The sequence below is a fragment of the Mustela lutreola genome, chromosome 15 (assembly GCF_030435805.1).
Source record: "Mustela lutreola isolate mMusLut2 chromosome 15, mMusLut2.pri, whole genome shotgun sequence".
NCBI classification, from domain to species: Eukaryota; Metazoa; Chordata; class Mammalia; order Carnivora; family Mustelidae; genus Mustela; species Mustela lutreola.
The window spans coordinates 22264125-22286432 of NC_081304.1; the positions used below are offsets into that span (position 1 = coordinate 22264125).

The following is a 22308-nucleotide window of genomic DNA, read 5'->3' on the forward strand; positions in this document are numbered from 1 at the left end:
CCGAGAGGAATCTTAAAGCTGCAGCGTCTCCTTTCCTCGCCGCCGCCGCCTCCTGGACCTGGGGCGGGGCAGAGCGGGGCGGGGCGTGGGGGGAAGGGTCATGTCCAAAGGGTCAGTGGTGGGAGTCCGGCCCTCTGCCTCTCGGGACTTGGGTGTGCAACTCATACTCTCACTTCTTTATTTATCAAATGTAGATTGAACCTACGTACCCAAGCACGGGCTAGACACCGGGGAGGATAATGGGCTGTGATAAAAAATGAACAAAGTCTTGCCAAGAGGAGTTCACAGTCTAGCGCGCAAGGCAGACCAGACTGGCTGAGGTGAGCAAAACCCTGTACTACCCAGGATGAAGGGGCTTCGTCTGGAGGGTCGAGGGGCTGTTACAAAATTATCCCGTGGCACCTGCTTTCCTCTAGGCCTGGACTGCGCTATTATCCCCCCAACAGCCCTGGGAGACGGTTATTATTACGGGTATTACTGCCATTACCATTATTCTCAATCCCATTTTATTTTTTAAAAATATTTATTTATTTATTTATTTATTTATTTATTTAAGAGAGGTAGGGGGAGAGAGTCAGAGATAGCAAGAGAGAGCACTGAGCTGGGTGGAGAGGGAGAAGCGGGCTCCCTGGGAGCAGGGAGCTCTGGGCTTCATCCTAGGACCCTGGGATCATGACGTGAGTTGAAGGCAGGTGCTTAACTGACTGAGCCAGTGAGGGGCACCCTCAATCCCATTTTAAAGATGAAGTGTCGGATGCTCAGAGAAGTAAATGGACTTATCCAAAATCCAATTTTATGTTTTGGACAATCTAGTTCTTCTGACTCTGGCCAGCTTTCGTTACAGCATGGTATCTGGAAGGTTAGACCTAAGTAAGGACTTCCCAATACAAATCATGTAGGAAGTGAGCAGAAGGTGTACCTGAAGGAAGAGATGGCCACTTTCCCCTTCTGCTGCCCACTAGCTGGACCCTGTCTGCCTTGTCTGTCCTCACAGGCAGACGTATGTATGAGCAGAGACAGCCAGAAGAGGTGACCTCCAGAGGCCCCTCTGGTTCTGCAATTTGATGTCTCCTGTCTGAAGTTCAGGCACTGTGCCACCCTTCGGGGCAGCTGTAGTTGGCAGGGAGCTGCCAACTGGGGGAGATTCCAGGCTTCTGAAACAAGGGGTCAGGGGTGATGGGGAGGATTAAAGGAGTGGAAAGGGGCTTTGGCAAAAGAAAGTTTGAGTCAATATCTTTAGGAAGACTGGGTTTCATCTTTCCTTCTTTTGTCCACCTCTTTTCTGCACGATTCAGGTGAGAAATTCGTGCTAGGACCTGGGATAGGCTCGGAGACCATTGGGAAGGCAAAAATCATGCTGGCTTTATAGCTAGACCCATCTGGTTTCAAATCCTGGCTCTGTCACTTCTCAGCTATGTGACCTTGGGGAAGTGATTGAATCTCCTTGAGCCTCATTCAGTTTCCTCATCTGTAGAGTAGAGGCATTGATAACTACATTTCAGGGAACCTGGGAGGCTCAGTAGGTTAAGCATCTAACTCTTGGTTTCGGCTCCGGTCCTGACCTGAGGTCATGAGACTGAGCCCTGGATTTTGAGACTGAGCCCTCTGCCAGGCTCTGTACTCAGTGGGAGTTTGTTTGGATATTCTCTCCCTCTGCCCTTTCTCCACTCGCTCCCTCTCTCTCTCAAACAAACAAATACATATTTAAGTAAATGAGTCTTTTTAGAAAATCGATTTTTCAGGGCTATTGAAGATTGAAAAAAATTAATCTATGATGTCTAGCACATGGTAGATGCTTAACAAATGGTAATTTTAAAGATGTCTTCATTTATCTTGATAGTCTGATAGTGGCTCCCAAAGATATGTCCACCTCTTAATCCCTGGAACCTGTGAATTTTACCTTATCTGGAAAAAAAAAAAAAAAGATCTTTGTGGATGTGATTAAAAATCTTGAGATGCAGAGATTATCCTGGATCATCTGGGTGGGCTTTCAATGCTACCATAAGTGTCCGTATAAGAGAGAGAGGGCAAGGCAGATTATACAGACAAGAGAGAATAGAAGGTGATGTAAAGACAGAGGTAGAAATTGGAGTGAGGCAGTTACAAGCGAAAAAAAAAAAAAAAAAAAGCCAACAGCCACTAGAAGCTGAAAGAACAAATTCTTCTTTAGTGCCTGAGAGAGAGCACGGTCCTGCTGACACCTTGATTTTCACCCATTGAAACTGATGTTGAACTCCTGGCTTCCAGAAATGTAAGAGAGTAAATTTCTTTCTTTCTTTCTTTCTTCCTTCCTTATTTTCTTTCTTTCTTTCTTTTTTTTAAACAACCAAGTGTGTGATGATTTATTACAGCAGCCTTGGAAAACTAATACATTTACACTGGAGATTCCGTCTTGAACTAAACCCAGTACCTTCCCTCTATGAGTTCACAGTCTAATGGGAAATGAGAGAAGTAAACAGTGCATAGGGATGCCCAGAGGTGGAAGAGGCCCTGATGCCAGGCCAAGAGTTGGAGAAGGGGCTAGCCAGGGTAGGGGCTAAAGCAGGAAGGCCATTTCAAGGAGAGGAAACCCTGTGGGTAAAAGAGTGGGAGAGAATATTGTCTACAGGAGACTGTCCACGTTTGGGATGGTGGGTGCATGGGCATGACGGGCATGGCATTGCAGAACTGGTGAGGTAAGTGGCACAGGCAAGAGGGCCAAGTAGTTTCCACCCCAGAATGGAATCAACCCTCCAACTCATGCAGCACTGGGCCCCACATCAGAAAACTTGAGACTGTCAGTACTGGTCAGAGGCCTTAGGACCATCCAGGCCAGTCCTCCCATTTCACACACAGGGAAATTGAGGCCCATAGAAAATGAGTGCAACCAGGGAATAAGCTACAAGATGGCTGCACTCTGGCCTCTTTTTTGAGCCTGGGTATTCCATGTCTTTTGGTCTCAGAGGTGCTGCCTGGTGGACCCTCTGTAGCCCACATCCAAAAACACAGTGGTCTCTAAACAAAGAGGGGGTGATTTGCATACTATTTGCATGTTGCTAATTAGATGAGAGAGGCAGACTCACTTAGCCTCCTCCCTTCATGTCCCCCTGTCCTATGTCACTCGCATTGAGTTCTTCTTCCTCATCCATCTCTCTCTCTCTTTTTTACAGTAGGTTTCATGCCTAGCATGGACCCCAGTGGGGAGCTTGAACTCACGACCCTGAGATCAAGACCTGAGCTGAGATCAAGAGTCAGATGTTCAACCAGCTGAGCCACCCAGATGCCCCAGGGCTTTTTCGTCCATCTCTTGACCTCAGCAATTTCTCCCATAATTCTAGCCCAAGCCTCACCCGTCAAGGCCTCTTACCCAGCCCCAGTACAACTCCTATTGTATGAAGTTTTTGATCCAGACTAGAAGAAGTACCTGGTGGGTCTTTGGTATATCTAGTCTGGGTGGGGGATCTGGGAGCAGGTTATGGTGGAAAGGGAGGTGGTGGGTGCTCCAGCTTGAAGTGGGGGGCAGAGAGCCCTGCCTCCCTGTAGCCCAGGGGCCATCTGAATGGGGCTATGGGGTGAGGGAGGAGGTCCTCCTTGGGGATCTGGTGGGCAGGTGCCAGCTGCATGCCCCAGGCCTGCCCCAAGCCTGCCCCAAGCCTCTTGGCTGGCAGCCACACCAGTCCGTGAAGGAGCTGGCTTCTTTGAGAGAGGGGGATTCCTGGGGAAGGTCAGAAAGCATCCCTTGGCCTGGCAGTCTAAAATGGGTAAGGCTGAGGTTACCATGAGAATTACTGTGGATCCTCCAGTGGGGATAGCACATCTAGATTCTTGCATCTGTCATCAGCCCAGCTCAGAAAATTGTGAGGCACTGTGCTAAACAGTGTCTCCTTGAGGGTAGGCACTTGACAAATGTTTTCTTTATAATGAGGGGCCACTTGTCTCCTGGAAACAGGTAAGAAGGAAAGGGGGTCACAGAGAGGCACAGATTCTGCCTCTCTCACCTCCCATTAGCCTCCTCTTCCCTCTTAAATCAAGTCTGTGCCCAGTGCTTCTCCCAAATGAGATGTCTGAGCCTGTCATCTGCTGGCCACCAGAGAAGGGACCACACTGCAGCCAGGACAGGTGCATAGGATGAGCACAGGTATCCCCAGCCCCTCTCCTGAAAGAGTCACTATGAGGCTCTGTCATCACCGTGGCTGACTCAAGGTAGCTGCCAGGAGCTGGGGAACATTGGTGCATTAGGATTCATGGAAAAAGCTGGGGCACAGCTCAGGCTAACAACCTGAAGGTCAGTGGTCTGGATGTGGGAAGACTGCCCTGCACATGTGAATCATTCTTCTCTATGCACGGGTGATAAGTGAGCGTGTGTGCACGTGCTGCAGGGGGCCTCAGCAAGCATCCTGACCTGCACACACAGCTGCATGCACATATCCGGCGTGTGCAAGTGTATGCCTGCACGTGAGTGTCCTTATGGAGTCCCACCTTCTCTCTTCTCTGCTCTGGGTCTTCTCTTCTTGTTTCCTGGTAAAATGGGAAGAGGGGTAGGAATGTCAGTTTCACCAGCCCCAGCCCTGCTCCCTTGTGTTGAAGGTCCCTGTCTCCTTTTGCCCATGACAGCAACTGGTGGATTTCTTGGTCTGGGCTGAGGGATCACAGCTCCTTATTGGCTTCGATGGCCGTCTTACATCAATTCCTCTGCCCTGGTAATCCCCTCATCCCCTAGTGTGTCCCATGCTTCTCCCTCATCTAGTGTCCAAGTCCAGGGGAGAGGCAAGAAGAGGTAGGGTGATGCTACAGGAGTGGGAGTAGGAAGGGTGCATACTGCTCGATTTTGCCTGGGTCCCTCTGGAGCACTGCTGCTCATTTAAAATTCCGATTTAAAGCTGAGCGGCTCTTTAAATTTCCACATTAGCATGCCGCCCTGATGCCAGGCCAAGATGTTGGGATGGATTTGGCAGGAACGCCTCCAACAGCGGCAAGCAGCAGCATTTGCCAGCAATAAAACAACGCATGAATAAAAGAAGGCCGGCTTGGCAGCAGCAGCAGCCCAGGTAGCCGGGTGAGCCCAGGAGGGGCCCTCATATTTGGGGGCTCAGAGGCATAAAGATCTGTGCAGGGGCATGCATGAGAATAGGCCTCTCTGGCTGTCTTGACCCCGTCACCCTCAATCTGTGCCTGCAGTGGAATCTGGGGTGAGGGCCCAGACAGGATTGGGGTTTCTCCCCTGTGCCTGTCTCACCTCCCTCCCTCCAGGCTTATCTTCTTCGAGGAGACAGATGTTGCTTTTGATGAGGACATAGGGACTTGGCCCAGAGCCTGAGTTGTCCTACTTCATTAGGGGCCCAAAGAACAGGTGGGGTCAGAGAGAGCAACACTGCCTAAAGTGGCTTCCAGATCCATGACCCCAAGTACCTGCGTGCTGAGGGGTACTGTCAGGACAAGGGACTGGGTAAGGACTGGGTACTGATGCTGAGCTGGGAGGGAGAGATGCTTTGGGATGGGCTGTTGGCTAGAATGGGAAACGGTCAGGGAGAGCAAGGGGCTGCCACCCATGGCCTAACATTAACTTCTTGCAGATTTGGGTATTTTGTTTGAGGTCAGATGGCAAAGGCAGCAAAGAGGTCAGATAAAGCCCCTGGGGTGAACACTGGCACCTCCCAGAGGTCATTCTGTCCACTCCCTGCTTCCCAGGGTCCAGAGTACAGCCTCAAAGGACTTGAGGCTGCTGGCTCCTGTGTTCCTCTGATCCGATCACCTGGCTGAGGCTCATCAACATTACCCCGGATGTTTCAAGGAACAAGCAGATTGTCTTGCTCTCACCATCTACCCCTCCCACTTGGTCAAACGATCTTCTTCCCTGAAGTCCAGGGGAAGAGGACAGAAGCAAACAAAGGAGTGGCAACAGATGGTCTCTGCAGTCTCAGCTAAGGGAGAAAAGAGGGGTTTTCTGCAGAGCACTCTTTTCCGATGGAACTCCTCTCCTCCAGCTCAAGAGTGATTTCAGGCACAAATGGAGAGAAGTTACTGGGACTTTGAACTCTCTCCATTCCTGGAGAAGCTAGAGAGCATACAGGCAGGTCCAGGTGCTAGTAAGGCAGGGAGCCCATATTCTGGAACTTGGTTTATTCCAGTCCTGATGTTTTTGTCTTTTCCCCCAAGAAGAATGAGGTGGCCTGACCTCCCAGGCACCCTGTTCTCTGGTCCACACATTAGGGGTACATCCACTCTGGGGTGAGGATATGGCTAAGAACTGAGCTTAGGCCAGAGTGATGTCCTTTTGTGATTTATTCATTCATTTCATTCATTCGACAAATATTTACCAAACAGCTGCTGTATGCTAGGCACTGTGCTGGGCACTGGGAGCACACTGGTGAATATAGACAGACGTGGTCACGGTCTTCGTGGAACTTTCCATCTGGTGGAGGAAATAGGATTATTATTCAAATGACTGCACAAATAAGTGTGAAATCACTGTGCTAAGTGCTCTGAAAGAAGAATATATAGTGCCATGAAAGTATATAATCAGGGGACTTGGCTGAGCCCAAGGAGTTGAGGATGAGCTTGCAAAGGAGACAGAGAAAGAGCAGCCAGAGTGGTAGGAGAATTGGGAGTGAAATCATAGAATCAAAGGAGAAGTTGGTCAACTGTGCTGAGAGATGCTAAGAGCTCATGAGACACCTATTCACCCTGACTCCTCACCTGCTAGTTGTAAGTACAGGTATGGAAAGGCTCTGGCATTGTGCCTGGCTCACAGTTGGTGCTCTGTATAATGTTAGCTCCCTTCTCCCCCTCCCCAAGCTGAGCCTCTCTCTAGGGACCCCAGATTTCTGGAACAAAGGAGCTGCCTAGTCTTAGCCTCCTCAGTCAATTCAGGTCCCAAACCCCAGCCATCCAGTCCTCAGTGAGGGACTCTGCGTGCCAACCCCCTACCCCCGCCTCTCCTCTACTAGTCCTTCACATGGAGCCCTACCATTCCCTAACATACTTTCCCCTCTGCATTGGTTTTCCATGAAGACGGGCTGGGGTCTAGGTCTCAGAGAAAGATGTCACTCTGGCTCTGCTTCTGGGCTGAGTCTGAGAAGGGAAGAGCGCTGGAATCCTCAGCAGCTCCCAAAGCTGCCCGGGGTGAATCTCAGTGTCTTAGGTAGGGAGCGGGAGTAGTGGGGAGATGGGAAGGGGGGCTGCCCACCCAAGGCGGCGTAGAGCCCAGAGCCTTTTCCATCGCAGACACCCCATCTGTCTCCCACAGAAGGCTCGGGTTGGAGGAGGTGCTGAAAAGGGGGGTATGGAGGGTGAAATTGTACAGTCTGTGATCTAGCATGACGACAGTGAAGGTGCTGACTGGGAGGGGTCAGGGTAGGGTGTCAGCTGGGAGAACTAGAGGTCAGAATCTGGGATTGGAGGTGGGGAAGATGATAGGGATGTTCTGTGCTACTTTCCCTAAAGAGCCCTGTGTTTCTGATTTTGATTTATAGCTCCCCATCTGACTGACCATAGAGCAAAGTATCACACCCCTCTGGCCAAGAAACTATTGGTGTTCCTAAGCCAAGGCAAGGGCTGGATTCATGATGCCCCCCCCTGCTCCCAGCAGTCCGACCTTTTCCAGACCTTAAAATAATATTTATTTAAATGAGGCAGTTTTCAGAGTGTTTCCTTTCAATATCGCTTTAACTGATCCCACTAAAGTCTAGGGAGGTAAACATGGTTATTCTTGATCTACAGACAAAGCAATGAGCAGTTTTATTTTTATTTTTGTTGGAAAGTACGCATGTGCACAAGTGGAATGGGGGGTTCAGGGGGGTTGGAGGGAGAGGGAGAATCTTAAGCAGGCTCCATGGCCAGTGTCGAGACCAAAGTGGGGCAATCTCACGATCCTGAGATCATGGCCTGAGTCGAAATTAGGAGTTGGATGCTTAAGCAACTGAGCCACCAGGTGCCCCAACAAGGAGTTTAAGAGATTAAATGAATAACTTGGATCACAGTTGAGTAAGGAGAGGGGGCCCTAATCCAGGTGTTCCGACATGCACCTACTAGGCTATACTTATACCTCCCTTGCTCCTCATTTTTGATGATACTCTGTATCTCCCACTGCCGGGTCAGTTGGGGTTCTCTAGTAGATAACTCAGAAGAATTCCTTCCCTGTGACTGACAAACTTTGGGAGAGACCCAGGCCTGGTGGACATACAGCCCTCACTCTTGGAAACCAACTTCTAGACACTAGGAAACTGGACTTCTCAAGAGGGATGGGCCTCTCACATAAATATGAGGGGGCTCTAGACGGAAAAGGGGACAAGGCAAGGGGTGGGGACTGAAAAGTGCCAGCCCAGTTAGTTGTTCTGTTAGGGTCCACTCCAGGTCCTAAGTGGACACTTGGGAATCCCTATGGACATCCCCTCCCCACATTCCAAGTTCTAAATACTTCCCCCCAACCCTGCCTATATTTAAGAGAATATGATCCCACAGCTTCCCTACCTACTCCAGTCCTTTCTCCCACTCTTCCCTGTTTGGAAGTTCTTCCTCCGATGTAACTTTTTTCCTTCAGGCTGCAGCTTAATCCCTCTAAAAGCCCTCTAAAACAGGTGCCAAGGGAACCCAAGACAGGGCTTGAGTTATTAAATATAAATAGACAGGGGAGGGGAACTGAATATAGACAGATATTTTATCTCTTAGTCCCTGCAAGTTATTGGGAAGAAGGCACTAGTGGTTGCTAAGCAACAGGTCTCCACAGAGGACAAGGCACAGAGGAAAAAGCCTCTTTTTTTTTTTTTTTTTTTTTAAAGATTTTATTTATTTATTTATTTGACAGAGAGAAATCACAAGTAGATGGAGAGGCAGGCAGAGAGAGAGAGAGAGAGGGAAGCAGGCTCCCTGCTGAGCAGAGAGCCCGACGCGGGACTCGATCCCAGGACCCCGAGATCATGACCCGAGCCGAAGGCAGCGGCTTAACCCACTGAGCCACCCAGGCGCCCCGGAAAAAGCCTCTTTTGAATATTGAGGTGAAAGGGTAGGGAAGGTGGGGGTCAAAGGGCTATGGACTGGCAGGCAAGGCTGCGGGAATGATTGGTTCGTCCTCCAAGAACAGCTCTATTCCCTCAGGCCTTGGTAAACTCCGCCTTTACAGCCTTCCGGATTGGTGGAAGGAGGAAGGCCTCAGGCTCTCCTCCCTTCCTGTCAGGAGGAGGGAACCTGGTTTCCATAGCAACCCAGAAACAATCTTGGCCTTGTTTTGCTTATGGCTTTTCTATAACCCCTCATGGAGCACCGATGGTCATGGACTCCTTTCTCTGACCCCCAACTTCCGATTTGGGGGGGGGGCATAGAAATATTAAGGGTGGGAATGCCGCTGAGCTGGCCTCACGGGGCCCTGAAGTGACCTATTAAGACTACAGAGGGAGTGACTTTTTGGGGAAAGGGCTTTCAAGCGTCCTCTGATCTCTGCACCTCCTAAGGGACTACAAAAAGCAAGGGCAAATGGTGGCATCAGATGCAAATTCTATGTCCAGGCTTGCTTTCTAAAGAGCGAGTACAGGCTGGGGTTGAAGGTCAGGAGAGAATGAGAGGGCAGGGTCTTTTGTGCCCCTTGGCGACCCAGACTCCTACCCTCTCCTCAACCTAAAGTCCACTGTTGTCAAGACCCGAGAATGGAGATATAGAACATTAACGTATGTCAAGTATAAGTGAGTGGCACCGAGGGGCATAATCTGTTTTTCTAATATGACCACAAGCAGAGTGTTAGGAGAATTAGGCCGACAGCTGCTGGTACCCCCCCCCCTTCCACCCCCCCCTCCTCGCTCTCCCTCTCCCTTCCTCCTCGGCGTTTGCACACACCAATGGCAGCCGAGCCCTGCTCGAGATTTCTCTTAATCTTCCTCCGCCATCCTGCGCTCTTTCCGCAGGCGGTGCTGCGAAGCCGGCAGAGCCCCGCGTCACACCTTACTGCTCTCTGAGATTGCTCCACAGAGAGCTCAAGGAGATGGCAATTCGGCGCTGATGCCGGCTGGCAGCAGTTGGGAGAGGGGAAGGAGGAGAGAGAGGGAGGAGGGTAGGGGGGAAAAAGTTGGCACGGATACCAAGTTTTTCCCTAGAGAGACATGGTGGGGGGGTGGCAAGAGAAGAAGAGAGAAAATGACACAGAGAAAAAGAAACAAGGAAGAAGAGGCAGAGAGGCAGAGACAGAGGATTAAAGTTCTCAGACATTCACATGTGGGCAACTCTAGCCTACCTCAACACAGGACCCTCTAAAGATCACACCACCCAGCTGGAGTTCCCAGACACCCACCACACACCAAACACGTGCGCGCGCATACACACGTACACACACATGCCCAGCCAACCTGGAAGTCAAAGCGGCCCAGACATGTTGTGTGTATTCGTGCAAGTGTGTGTGTGTGTGTGTGTGTGTGTGTGTACGCCTGTATGTTGTCTCTGTTTTGGATCGCAGTAGAATGCAGTATGTAAATGAGATGGTTATTACCGCAATGTTCATCAAGCTGAGCCGAGAAGACATTAATAGCCTGATGAATATGCATGTGAATTTGTTAATTAAGTTAATTATTCTGCTGAAAATGCATTCGTCTTCCAAGGACATTTTCCCAATGATTTTTACATGCTCTAGCCATTAGTCATGCTATATTTTATCAGGGAAATGAGTTTGCTTAAGTTGTAAAAAAAAAAAAAAAAAAAAAAAAAAAAAAAAAAAGATGGAGTGAGAAGAGAAATAGAGAAAGAAAGGAAGAGGGAAAAAAAAAAAATGAAAGAGGAAAGAAAGAGGAAAATGTGTTGGAGTTGAGAGTGGGAAGGCATCTGAGGCCGGGTTGAAGTTTGAGGCCCAGCTGGGTTTTTGAAGCCTGCCCTCGATTTTTATGGGTATCTCACTCTACAATTTTTTGCCCTTTTTTTTAAATGACAAACTTTTTTTTTTCCAGTGCCAAATTTCCAACACATTAATTAATTGTTGTAGCCAATTAACTGTAGTTGTGCAAATGAGTTTAGCACTAATTACCATGCAGTGCCTGTAATCACATAAAAAACTTGCTGAGAAAGAGAGAGAGAGGAAAAGAGAAAGAAGGAATGGGAAGGTAGTGGTGGCAGGAGAGAAGGGGACCTGGAGTAGAGGGGCAGCCAAGGGAAGGAAATAAGCAGGCATTCTGAGAATTCCTGGTTAGAAGCCATCTTGGCTTGGAGAAAAAGGAGCTGTCTCCCAGCCCCATTCAGGACCTCCGACAGTCAGGAAATCTCAGTGGGAGTAAGATTCAGTAAAGAGTGATCTCCCTTTGTGTAAGAACTTCCAGCCAAAAGACACAAGTTCAGAATGGTATCTCTGGTTGTTTCAATGATACAGTGTAGTTCTCACACATTCTGAAGGCCCCAGTGTTTATCCTCCATGGCTGGAATGACTGGGCAAGGGTGGTGGGTGTGACTGGGAGATGTGCCATTTCTTGTGGGCCAGGGGAGATGGAGAAGAGTGATATGTGCTCTGAGCCTGGTTCTAGAGCCATGAATACATAGGGAAAATTGTTATGAGTCCACAGGCACTGGAATAGGCCAATGGAGCAATGATAACATCAGCTATAAAAGAGCCAGTTCCAGCAGGAGGTGGGAAGAGGCAGCCTTTGGCCAGACATAGCTCCCAGGAGAGGAGCCAAACCTTCTCTCCCACAAGTTGGCATCTCTACCACCCATCAGGTCTGGGCCAACTCTAGGTTTCCACCTGTCAGCTTCAACCAGTGCCCACAGGCTGAGGGACAGACCAAATGATTTCTCCAACTCCTTCTGATTTCGCTGTCCGTGACTTCAGCTGGAGGTAAAGAACAGTTGTAAAGCGAGGACTAAGCGCCGGACTGGCCTTTTGCTTCTACTCTGCTTGCCCCCTATACCATGTCCTAAATACTGGGCCTGCCCAAGGGATGTGTGCGTGCGTGCGTGTGTGTGTGTGTGTGTAAATAACCTGTAGCTCCCTCACCCCCCCCCCCCCAAAGTGCTATTATTGCCCTTGCTCCTCTAGAACAGAGCTCACTCATCATGGCCTGCTTCCTCAGACCTCATCAGAGGCAAATTCAGCTTCACACTTCCATGGGGGACCTTAGCCACACATCCTCTCCTAGACACCCAAAGGCTTCCTTTCTGATTCCAGGTCCCAGGTCTGTGGGCAGATTGGTCATGGGCTCTATCCATTTCAGCCTTGTTCTTCCCTGGCACAGGGGAAACAATTTCAAAGGCACATGCCATATTGCTCCCTGCTCTATGACACTGCTATTCCTCTAACCTATAAGTCAAAGTTAGCTGTGAACACCTGAATTGACCCAAGCTGCTCCAGTGCTCTTTTTGACTCCAACATCTTTTGGTTCTGCCCACACCCTATTCCCAGCAATGTCTGTCAAGGTCTGAGAAAGTCTGGTGCAGTAGAAAGAGCCCTATTAGCTTGGGTTCCAGGCTCTTCTTTGCCATTTAACATGTAATCATGGGGAAATTATTTACTATGAGCCTCAATTTTCCTCATCTATGAAATGAAAATAATAATAGTACCATGTGTGAAGGTTAAAGAAGCTAAATAATTGTGAGTATAAAATAGCACACCAAGTAAAATGAGCTACTTCATTAATTGGTAGTGAGTACAAAGTGAGAGGACAAAGTGCCCTTTAACAGGTGAATGGTTAAACAAACTGTGGTCCATGTGGTCCATGGTATGCCATGGAATAAACAAAAGGAACAAACTAGGATACATACAAAAACTTGGATGGATTTGGTGAGTGAAAAAAGCCAACCCTAAAAATTTACACACTGTATGACTCCATTTTTGAAATGACAACATTTCAAAAAGTGGAGGAGAAAAGTGGTTGCTAAGGGTTATGGAGGGTGTGAGGTAGGTGTGATTATAAAAGGGCAACATAAGGAATCTTTGTGGTGCTGGAACTGTTTAGTGCCTTGACTCTAGAGGTAGATATACAAATTTACACATGTAAACACCCCTTTGTAGTATTTCTTAAAACTGCATGTGAATCTATAATTATCTCAATTAAGAAAAAAAAAAAGCTAGATTACTAATGTCTCTCAGTTGGGCCAAGGAGAGAAAAGGGGCTGCCCTTGTGTTTCACTGCAGAATTCCAAAGAGAAAAATTTAAAAAACATTATTCTCCTTAGTGTACATCTATAAAGTGACCATAATCATAGGGAAGAGGGGATATTTGTATCTGTTGATCTACTAATTCTACTTTTTAGAATTTACTATAAAAATGCATGAAGGGGGACACCTGGGTGGCTCATTCGGTTAAGTGTCTGCCTTTAGTTCAGGTCATGGTCCCAGGATCCTGGGATTGAGTTCTGCATTGGGCTGCTTGCTCGGTGGGCAGCCTGCATCTCCCTCTGCTTGTGCTCTCTCTCTCTCTCTCTCTGACAAATAAATAAATAAAATCTTTTTTAAAATGCATGAAGGTTTATGTGTTAGAATGTTCATTCTGGGGCGCCTGGGTGGCTCAGTGGGTTAAGCCGCTGCCTTTGGCTCAGGTCATGATCTCAGGGTCCTGGGATGGAGTCCCGCATCAGGCTCTCTGCTCAGCAGGGAGCCTGCTTCCTCCTCTCTCTCTGCCTGCCTCTCTGCCTACTTGTGATCTCTCTCTGTCAAATAAATAAATAAAATCTTTAAAAAAAAAAAAAAGAATGTTCATTCTGGTATTATTTATAACAGTAAAATACTTAAATGATTAAAAATAGGGGATGAGTCTTCTAAATCATGACATATTTGGGTGATGATACTCTATAAACTTTAAATTTGCCTTAAAAAATACATTCAGTACAATGCCTGGCACATAGTAGGGACTCAATAAATGGTAGTTCTCTTCACTTCATTGGGACATGCTGGGTATTAAAAGAGCTAATGCAGGTAAATGTGCTTGACAAACTGTAAAGTGCCTGGCAAATGCTAGATGTTGCTATCCTAATGGCTATCTCTCACAGCTCCATCTTAGATGATGAAGCTGTACTTCTAGGCAGAACACTGCCTAATGTGCTCCTGGTTTGAAGCGTGGGAATGGCAGAGTCTGAGTCAAGGGATTGGGGCTATTTCCTTTCCAGGAGACTGCCACCCCTTGCTCCACATCATTAAGACAATCACGGACATTCTTCCCAGCATACCTACATTCAGTTACTTGGCCTATAATTTCAAAGGATTCATGGAGTCTTTGAAGCAATGTCAGCTCTGGTGACTCCATAAAAGTAACAATTTATTGTATCAAACACTGAGCACCTAATAAGTATCAGGTGGCGTCCTAGGTGTTTTACACACATTACTTCATTAAATGTTCTCTAGGACCTTAAGAGGTTGCTTATCTGAATTTTGTAGACAAGGAAAGTAGGGCTCAGAGAAATTAACCCAGAATGCTTACAAGGTAGCCCAGTTGTTTAATGGCAGTGCTGGTGCTGGAACCAGCTTCCTGGTTGAAGCCTCCCAACCTTGTGATCTAACCATCAGCTACTACATTTAGAAGGACTGAGAAGGGGTACACTCCCAAAGCTAGTGAAAAAATTGCACTGAGGCCCAAATCTGGAGAAGCCACAGAAAAGTAATCCTGTTTTTTCAATTCTCCTTGGTCGGCACAGACTTAAACTTATTCCAGGCAGGGAAAAAAAAAAAAAAAAAATCTCTGAAGTATCCCTGTTCTGAAGTTTCCTATCCCATGAGTAAGTTTTTCCATAAGTCTGCCTTCTACCTTTTTTTGCTAAAATCCAGTCCCTCTTCAAACCCTCTTATTTCCAGTGGGAACAGCCGAATATATGACATGGTACCCTTCCATGAAAGGTCCTATACAGGAGGGATTGGAGGAGCTTCTCTTTCCCCAATTCTGCTGAAGCTATGACTAAGATGTTTCAGTCCTCTTGGTCTCTTGGATTTAATCCAAGCTATCAAACCGAAAGATAAGAAGGAGAAAATGGGTCAGGAAGAAGAGCAGAAAGGAGTAGCCTAACCAGACCAAGGAGACCAGCTTGGAGAATGGTCTGGGAATCTCTTGGGACCTGAGTGCTGGCTTGGGGTAAAGACAGAGTAGGTAGTTTCTTCCACCTGACTCATCAACCAGTTTCATGTTTGACATTTACTTAGTTGGGAAGGTCTGGCCAGCATCCCTCATGCCACAGTCTCTTGTTAGTCTTGATATGACATCTCTACAGAAAGGAGAGGGCTGGGGATTCTGCCTCTCCACATTTAATCCTGTTTTAATACTACTTCACTGTGCTTGTTCAGGACCAGGCAGACCAACTCGGGGGGCTTAGAGATGTCCAGGGAAGAGAATCATCTTATAAGGAGGATGCTGGGGTCCAAAGCTCTCTTCTTTCAACACGAGAGTCAGAGTCTGGACACAGACTGGGGAGGAGCAGTGTCCTCCCTTCCTCCCTTCCTCTGCACACCATTCTACCCTGGTGGGGCCTGAGCATGCCCAGTGCTCTCTTTGGCTTCCCTTGCCCCACCTACCCTATGGACAGGAGAGGGTTAAAGGCATGGTATGGGCAAGCTATAAATTTCCCATCAGTGTGGGGAGAGTAGGACTGTTGGCAGGGAGGGGGTTGGGCTTGGGGGGGAGGGGGAGCTGGGAAAAAGCCAGGAGGTTGTCTCTAGGTAACAATAAACACTGCAAGCAAGGAGCAGCTGTTACACTTACTCTCTCTGCATCACAATGCTGAAATAACACTAATAAACCAGTGTGCCCAATGCACAGGCATACTTGCATTTAGGGCCAGGCCTCATTGCACCCTTGGAGCAGCCCTCTGCCTCAGGTCAGGGGCCTTGTTGTTAGTGGACATACCAGTCTTGGCCTGGTTACCCTGGTGGGGAGGGTGAGCACTAAAGAGTCAGTTTCCGAGTCAGAGTGGCATTCTCAGAGTTGGGGGGAGGCGGCAAAGGCTGGGAATTCTGGGTTCAGATCCTGATGGCATTCACTAGTACAAAGAGTTCAAATGGGGTAACTCTTGGCTGGGTCTTGGGAGTAGGGGAAGAGAGAGAAAAGTGTAGGGAACAGACAACTATTTACCATATCTTCTTAGACTCAAAGGGGTGAGGTGGCCAGGAGTAGAGCTAGCTGAAGGGAGGTAGAAGAAAAGGCAGGCCAAGGAGAAAATTTGAGAAAGAGGAAGAGTGTGTGGTATTGAGGAGTGATTCTACTATCTCTCCTGGGTCTAAACTCCCCACACTTGCCTATATCCACCTGGAGCACCCAGGGTCCCCTCACAGCACCATTTCTATACCAGAGCCCAGTGATGTGTTGGCTCAGTTCAGGACTGAGCTTTATTATCAGTATTCCAGCGGGGGGCCCTGGGCTCCCAATGTTGCCAGGGAGAGCTGGGGGAGTAGAGAAGGTCTGTCTCCCTAGAGGAAGAGTGGAGAATGAAAAGTGGCTGGTCTATCACTTTCTCCAACCAAAACCATCTCTGGATCTCCAGAAGCAGCCCAGCAGAGAGCACCCCCTCACCCCAAGCTGGAGGGCTGCGAGCAATGAAATAGGCAAATGAAAATGGGCTCTGTCAGAAAACTCTCCTCCTACTTAGCCCACATTTCACCGCACTACTGTCTGGATACACTTGTACCAAAGATCCCTGTTTCCCTTTGCTGAAACAAGGAGGTCCCTTGGACTGAGGTCAGAGGCATGAATGGTTCTCCTGGTCCACCTTCTGGCCCCTTTCTGCTGATGTGATCTCAAACACAATATCCTCTCATCCCCGTGACTCAGAGTAGGGAAGATGTACACTGCCCACCTGGCCTGTGAGGAAGAGGCAATTGGCATCTTTGATGATCTACGGTGTCTGTTTCCAGGGAAGAGAGCAGTGAGACTAAGCAACAATCCTTCCAAGGAGGAGTTGTGTCTGCCTGCACATGTGAATGCCCAGGACCCTCTGTGCCAGTGCATATACAGGGTACTACCAGCTTCGCCTATCCTTTCCTCAATGGAAAGCCTCTTTCTGGGAATGCTCAACCTCCCCTCATCTCTTCTGTCCCATTTCCCTCTATTCTTTCATAGCTGGAGCCTCTCCTTGCCCCACAGTTCAGATGAAAGAATCTCATCCAAATAGCTCAGAGTTGGGGAGAACTGGGGTAAAAAGAGAGCTCTAACAAGCCTGGGCCCCCTTCCCCTCTGTTTTCATGAGCTGCCCCCATTGCTATGAGTCACCAGAACCCCGAGCTCAGGGGAGCTGCCAGGAGCCTTCTCCTTCCTTGCCCTCCAGTGAGGCAGATATGCACCCAAAGGACCCCAAGTCCACCATCTTTCTACTCACAGCACCACAGTTTCTTCTCTCATCCCTAGGAATCTGCAACACAGACAGACTGAGATGAGTGAGCAAAGGAGTGTGAGAGACCCCAGCACGTGCTCTGTGCAGGAGCAGAGAGCCGGATGCCTGCACGGCAGAGCAGGACTGCCAGCCAGGAGAGCTGGCACACTTGGGCACACAGCCTTGTCAGCATGCGAGCGGGGGTGCCGGAGAGGATGGGATAAAGAGACTGTTTCAAGAGCAGGTATTACCTCCTGGTTCCCTCTCTGGTCACTGTTTCTTCTCCTTGGCCTCCCTGGGTGCTGACAGATAGACAGCATAGTACTGCCACCTCTGAGATGCCTTCTTAACCCTCCTCCCTGGTCTGGGGAACTAGAGAGGGGATATGTATAACAACTTTTGAGGTGTCAGGTTCAGACATCCAGATCTACACTGAGGGAAAAGGAGGAAAGGAGGAGTCCTGTCAGAGTAAAAGCTAAACCCTGGGCCAATATAGAGCTCCTTTTTCTCCAAAGTGCAGGGCATTCTGGGTGCTGCTACCTCTGCCTCCCACTTACTTCAAGTCTGTTCCTCTTTCCCAGCAAAGGCTCAGCAATCTTTCTAGACTCCAGGCTCCAGGCTCTGATTCCAGGGCCGTAGATCTGGCATCTTGCCTAAACCTTGGGATTGTGAGGCAGGGCCAGTGGGACTTTGGGGAGGGAAGCCCTGTTCCTTAGAGAAACATCCAGGATCTAGATCAAATGCTTTAAGGGCCTTTTGGACCCTCCAATATTGGAGCAGGGATGGAGCAGGGGTGGAAAAGGGGTAAGAAAGGGCCTACCGAAAGCCTGACACCCTCTCCCCTTCTTCTTTGCTGTTCTTCTCCACTGCTCCTGCTCTGTATTTCAAAGGAGAAACAGTAGCTCTGTAAACAAGAGCCTCTAATAAATCCTGTGAATAATAGTCAGTATGAACGGCCTACCCTGGGTTAGGCAGCCAGCCCCACAGATGGGACTACAGGCCTCAGCTCCCAAATTTCCCCTCTCCATATTCTCCCCCTTTTCAGGCTCCTCCTGGACCTTCCCAGACAAGAGAATCTTCCTTTTCAATTTCCTGGCACAGTTCTCCTCCCAGATCCAACTACTATAGGCCCTTGGAAGCAGGGGAAGAGGCAGATGGATTCTTTCCAGACTGTCTTGAGGGGATGTGAGGGGTCCTTCTCATTTATTGTTTGTAGAGAAGGCAAGGAGATGATCCTGAAGGTCTAAACGTAAGGCAGGGTGAAAGTGGGTCACTTATAGAGGCACATCCTGCCTTTCCTCAGGGACTTTGGGGATATAAAATGGGATACTAGGGGTGCCTGGGTGGCTCGTGGGTTAAAGCCTCTGCCTTTGGCTCGCGTCATGATCCCAGGGTCCTGGGATCGAGTCCCACATCAGTCTCTCTGCTCAGCGGGAAGCCTGCTTCTCCATCTCTCTCTGCCTACTTGTGATCTCTGTCTGTCAAATAAATAAATAAAATCTTTTTTAAAAAATGGGATACTGGGGCACCTGGGTGGCTCAGTGGGTTAAAGCCTCTACCTTCGGCTCAGGTCATGATCCCAGGGTCCTGGGATGGAGCCCCGCATGGGGCTCTCTGCCCAGCGGGGAGCCTGCTTCTTTTCCTCTATCTCTGCCTGTCTCTCGGCCTACTTGTGATCTCAGTCTGTCAAATAAATAAATAAAATATTTTTTTTTTTAAATGGGATACTAAGAAAGAAGATAATTCTGGGATTAGGGGAAAGGTGTGATGGCTTGGAAAGTGTGATGAAGTTTCTATCCACACTGCTTTCCATGCTCTGTGCCCACCCTTGCCTGACTCCAGCTTAGTCTCATGAAGCACAGAACAAAGAATCTTGAATTTCTTAAGGAAGGAAAAAAATGCCAGGAAATGCCACCTTTGGCAACCCGGTGGGAAAGCCCCTTTTCTCCTTCATTCTTTCCCTCCTTAACCCTAGTGTCTGAACAGTGAGTGGGGATGTGGACAGCTGGAAACACTCCTTCCTCTCCATTGTGCACCAACACTGCACAAAGTCAGATAGGGCTTGACTAAGTACTCTGGGGCCATGGCACGGCATGAATACAGAGGCATTTCTGACTCAGCCTTCAGAGCCTTGAATTTTAACCCTCTCTGTTTAGGGCCTAGACATGGGACAAGAGGTGTAAGACCACTCTTCGGCATAATTTTTTCTAGCAGTTTATACTGTGACAGGGAAACCTGTAATAAGATCTCAAAGGAGCTCAGTATTTAGTCACTTTTGCGAAACTTATTTCCTAGTTAAGGAACTAGGGTAGTTGATACATTGTGGACTTTACAGAGTATAGTAAAATCCCATGAGAGTGGGGGGATCTCAGGGATCTGTCTACTTGGAAGCAGGGGAACAGATGAGATGACCTCTGGAACTAGGTGTATGAGGGAAATGTTCCTTCAACAATGCATCTGCCCGACTCCCCGTACTTGCTTCTGTCTTGGAGGCCAGAGATATGAGACTCCAGTAATAATCCTGCCAATCCTCTTCCCTTGACTTCCCTCCCCAAGCCCTACCTACCTACCTACCTACCTACCTTTCCTTGGGTTCCCAGGAACTCTCTGAAGCCAGGAACACAAAGCAACTCCAGGACAGGATTCAAATGATTTTTCCTCTCTGGGTCTCCATTTCCACATCTGTAAAGTGAAGTGTTCGGCAAGATGAACTCCAAGTTCTCTCCCTTGCAGCAGTAAGCTTCTATGAGTCACACCCCAAAGGCATCAGGCCTTACATGCTTTTCATATAACCTCCAGGGCACTTCTCCTATGTCTGAACATTCAGAAATATCGTTAAACCCTGCCCTCCTCCTTCCTCGCATACAGTCTCTGGTTCTATGGTCCCTAGCTCATGCCCTCTCTCTTCAAGGACCTCAAAACTCTGTCTCTACTTTCCTTTCAGTTTTACATCATTCACAGGGACAGGCCCAACTGGACAAAATCCTAAGAGCAAGAAAATTGCCTTACCTAATATCCTGGCTGCAATTTTGGGCCTCAGACCCAAGTCAACTAGTATAGTTCTATCCTTTTTTGGAAATCCTGGCAGTTGGGGGGAAATCCTGGCAACTAACCCCAGCACCACCCCTCCTCCTCCACCTCACTATTCCCCATGCCAGAGCGCAAAGTGGCCAGTGATTGATGGGCCTGGGTTCCCAGTAACCGCACCCAGTGGCCCAATCCTCCTCCCTAACCCAATCCCTCCCCTGTCCCTATTCAGAGATCAGATTGTCTCATGTTGGTCCCTGAGGTCCCATTAATTAAAAATACATCCAATTAAATGGCAGGTGAAAACGTGCTATTGGAGCTCTCCACCCCCCCGCCCCAGCTTGGTCTCCCCCCTTCCTTTTAAGGCTCAGCTGTGCTTTGAGCTGAGAAAAAAAAAAGAGAGAGAGAGAGAGGAAGAAAGAGGGAGAGAGAAGAGGAAGACATCGGGGTGGGAGGATGAAGGGGGGTGGTGTTATTTGAACCTCTGCCAGGGTAGCATGTGCCAGCCTGGGAGGGTGGCACTGTGCCCTGGTGTCTAATTTCTGGAGGTGTGAGTAGGTTCAGTCAGCTGGGTACCCACCTCCATTTCCCTTAAAGGGGCAGAGGGAAGTCAGAGGGTGTGGCTGCTGTGCTGCCCTCCTTCTGGGCTTGGTAAGTGAAGGGCAGAAGTGTAAATGGTAGAGGGCCCTTAGGACAGGGTATGATGTTTGGAGGTTGGGAGAGTCTGAGGCCTCCATTCTTGGCATATCCCTGCTCTTCCCCAAATTGCAAAGAAGGCAATGAGAAGCCGGCTGGGACCCAGGTGGCAGGGCATGGCGATGCTCTCAAGCTAGGCTGTGCCTACCCCTACCTATAAGAAAGCTGAGCCTAACAGAGGGAATGAGGAAGAACAGAGCCATAATTTGGGTGGGAGCAGATGGGTCATATAGTATAAAGTATACAAGGATGGATGTTTGTGTGGGCACCACAACACCCAGCACCTTAGAGGTAAGACGGTCTGGGTCTGGAGGACCTGCCCTGTTTGCCCTTTCTCTAGGCAAATAGCAGTGGCAGGCGTGTGAAGTCACCTCAACCTGGCTGCTTGGCACGCTGTGAGCAGGGTGTCTCCCCTGACAAGCACTGATCGCTCATTTTCCTTCACACTTACAGTGTCCCCAGCATTTTGTCAGGTAAGGCATCTGCTCCACCCTCTGCCCCCCCAGAAAGTCCTGTGGCCCCAAGCAATGCAAAGCTAGTGGGCACTGAGAGCTATTGCGAGAGGAGCTAGGAAAGAAGGGATGACTGGGGGGGTGGAGCTCAGAACCCAGGCACCAGTGGGGGTGTCTGCCGACCCAGGGCCCCCGCCTGGCCTCCTTGGCAGCCTCAGTACCTCCTCACTTCACTTTAACGCTAATTGGAGATTTTAATCTGCGCTGCTGCTCTGCTCGGGGTGCTGGGGGGAGCGCCAGCTGTGCAGTAATTCCAGCAGCACCGACTGTTTAATCAAGCTGTCCTCCTGGGGAGGGGCCCTCGGGCACGGGGGTAGGAGGGAGGAGGAGAACCTCTGTCATCTCCCTTAGCCTGTTCAGCCTGGAAGGGCTTCATGAAGACTGAGGATCAATTGTGGGATACCTCACCCCCAAAAGGGCCCCATACAGGGTCAGTTTAAAGCTCACAGGCCAAGGCATCCCCTTCCCCACCCGGCTTTCTGACACCTTTTTTTGAGGTGTCCTCCAGCCACTCAAGCTGCAAACGTCCATTGGACCATCTTGAGTTCTCCAGGTCTGTGACAGGGGAGGTGATGGCACACAGAAGGCTGAACTTTCCCATTCTCAGCCCTCTCCCCAACACTCTCTCACTAAGAAAGATACTTCTCTCCCAACAATTGTGAGATTTTTTTCCTCTGGAAACCAAAGGTACCCCTACCCTCTGGACTAGAAAGTGACTGTTTAAGAGGCAGGGAGACAGTCGAGGTGTTGGAGACAGCGGAAACCTACTACACCCTGAGGGAGAAAAGCACCTATGCAAGATGTTTGGTGCCCAGAGCTGGAGGCTTCCTGAGTTCAGATGGAA

The 22308-nt window shown here is 49.0% G+C and overlaps 1 protein-coding gene across 4 annotated transcripts in view; it reads right to left on the minus strand.

Moving 5' to 3' along the window:
* Window positions 1-536: 536 nt before the first annotated feature.
* CDK12 (cyclin dependent kinase 12) overlaps window positions 537-22308 on the minus strand; it is an 89468-nt gene continuing 67696 nt past the window's right edge. For 2 of the 4 annotated variants that reach the window (XM_059150100.1, XM_059150096.1), the window contains 3 exons: window positions 19812-19911; window positions 6297-6391; window positions 2148-4497 (listed from right to left, as the gene is read on the minus strand). The gene's annotated coding sequence lies outside the window, so the exon portion shown is untranslated. Of the gene's footprint in view, window positions 1906-2147; window positions 4498-6296; window positions 6392-19807; window positions 19912-22308 lie in introns of those variants that run through there. The other 2 variants (XM_059150097.1, XM_059150098.1) reach the window with 2 other exon arrangements.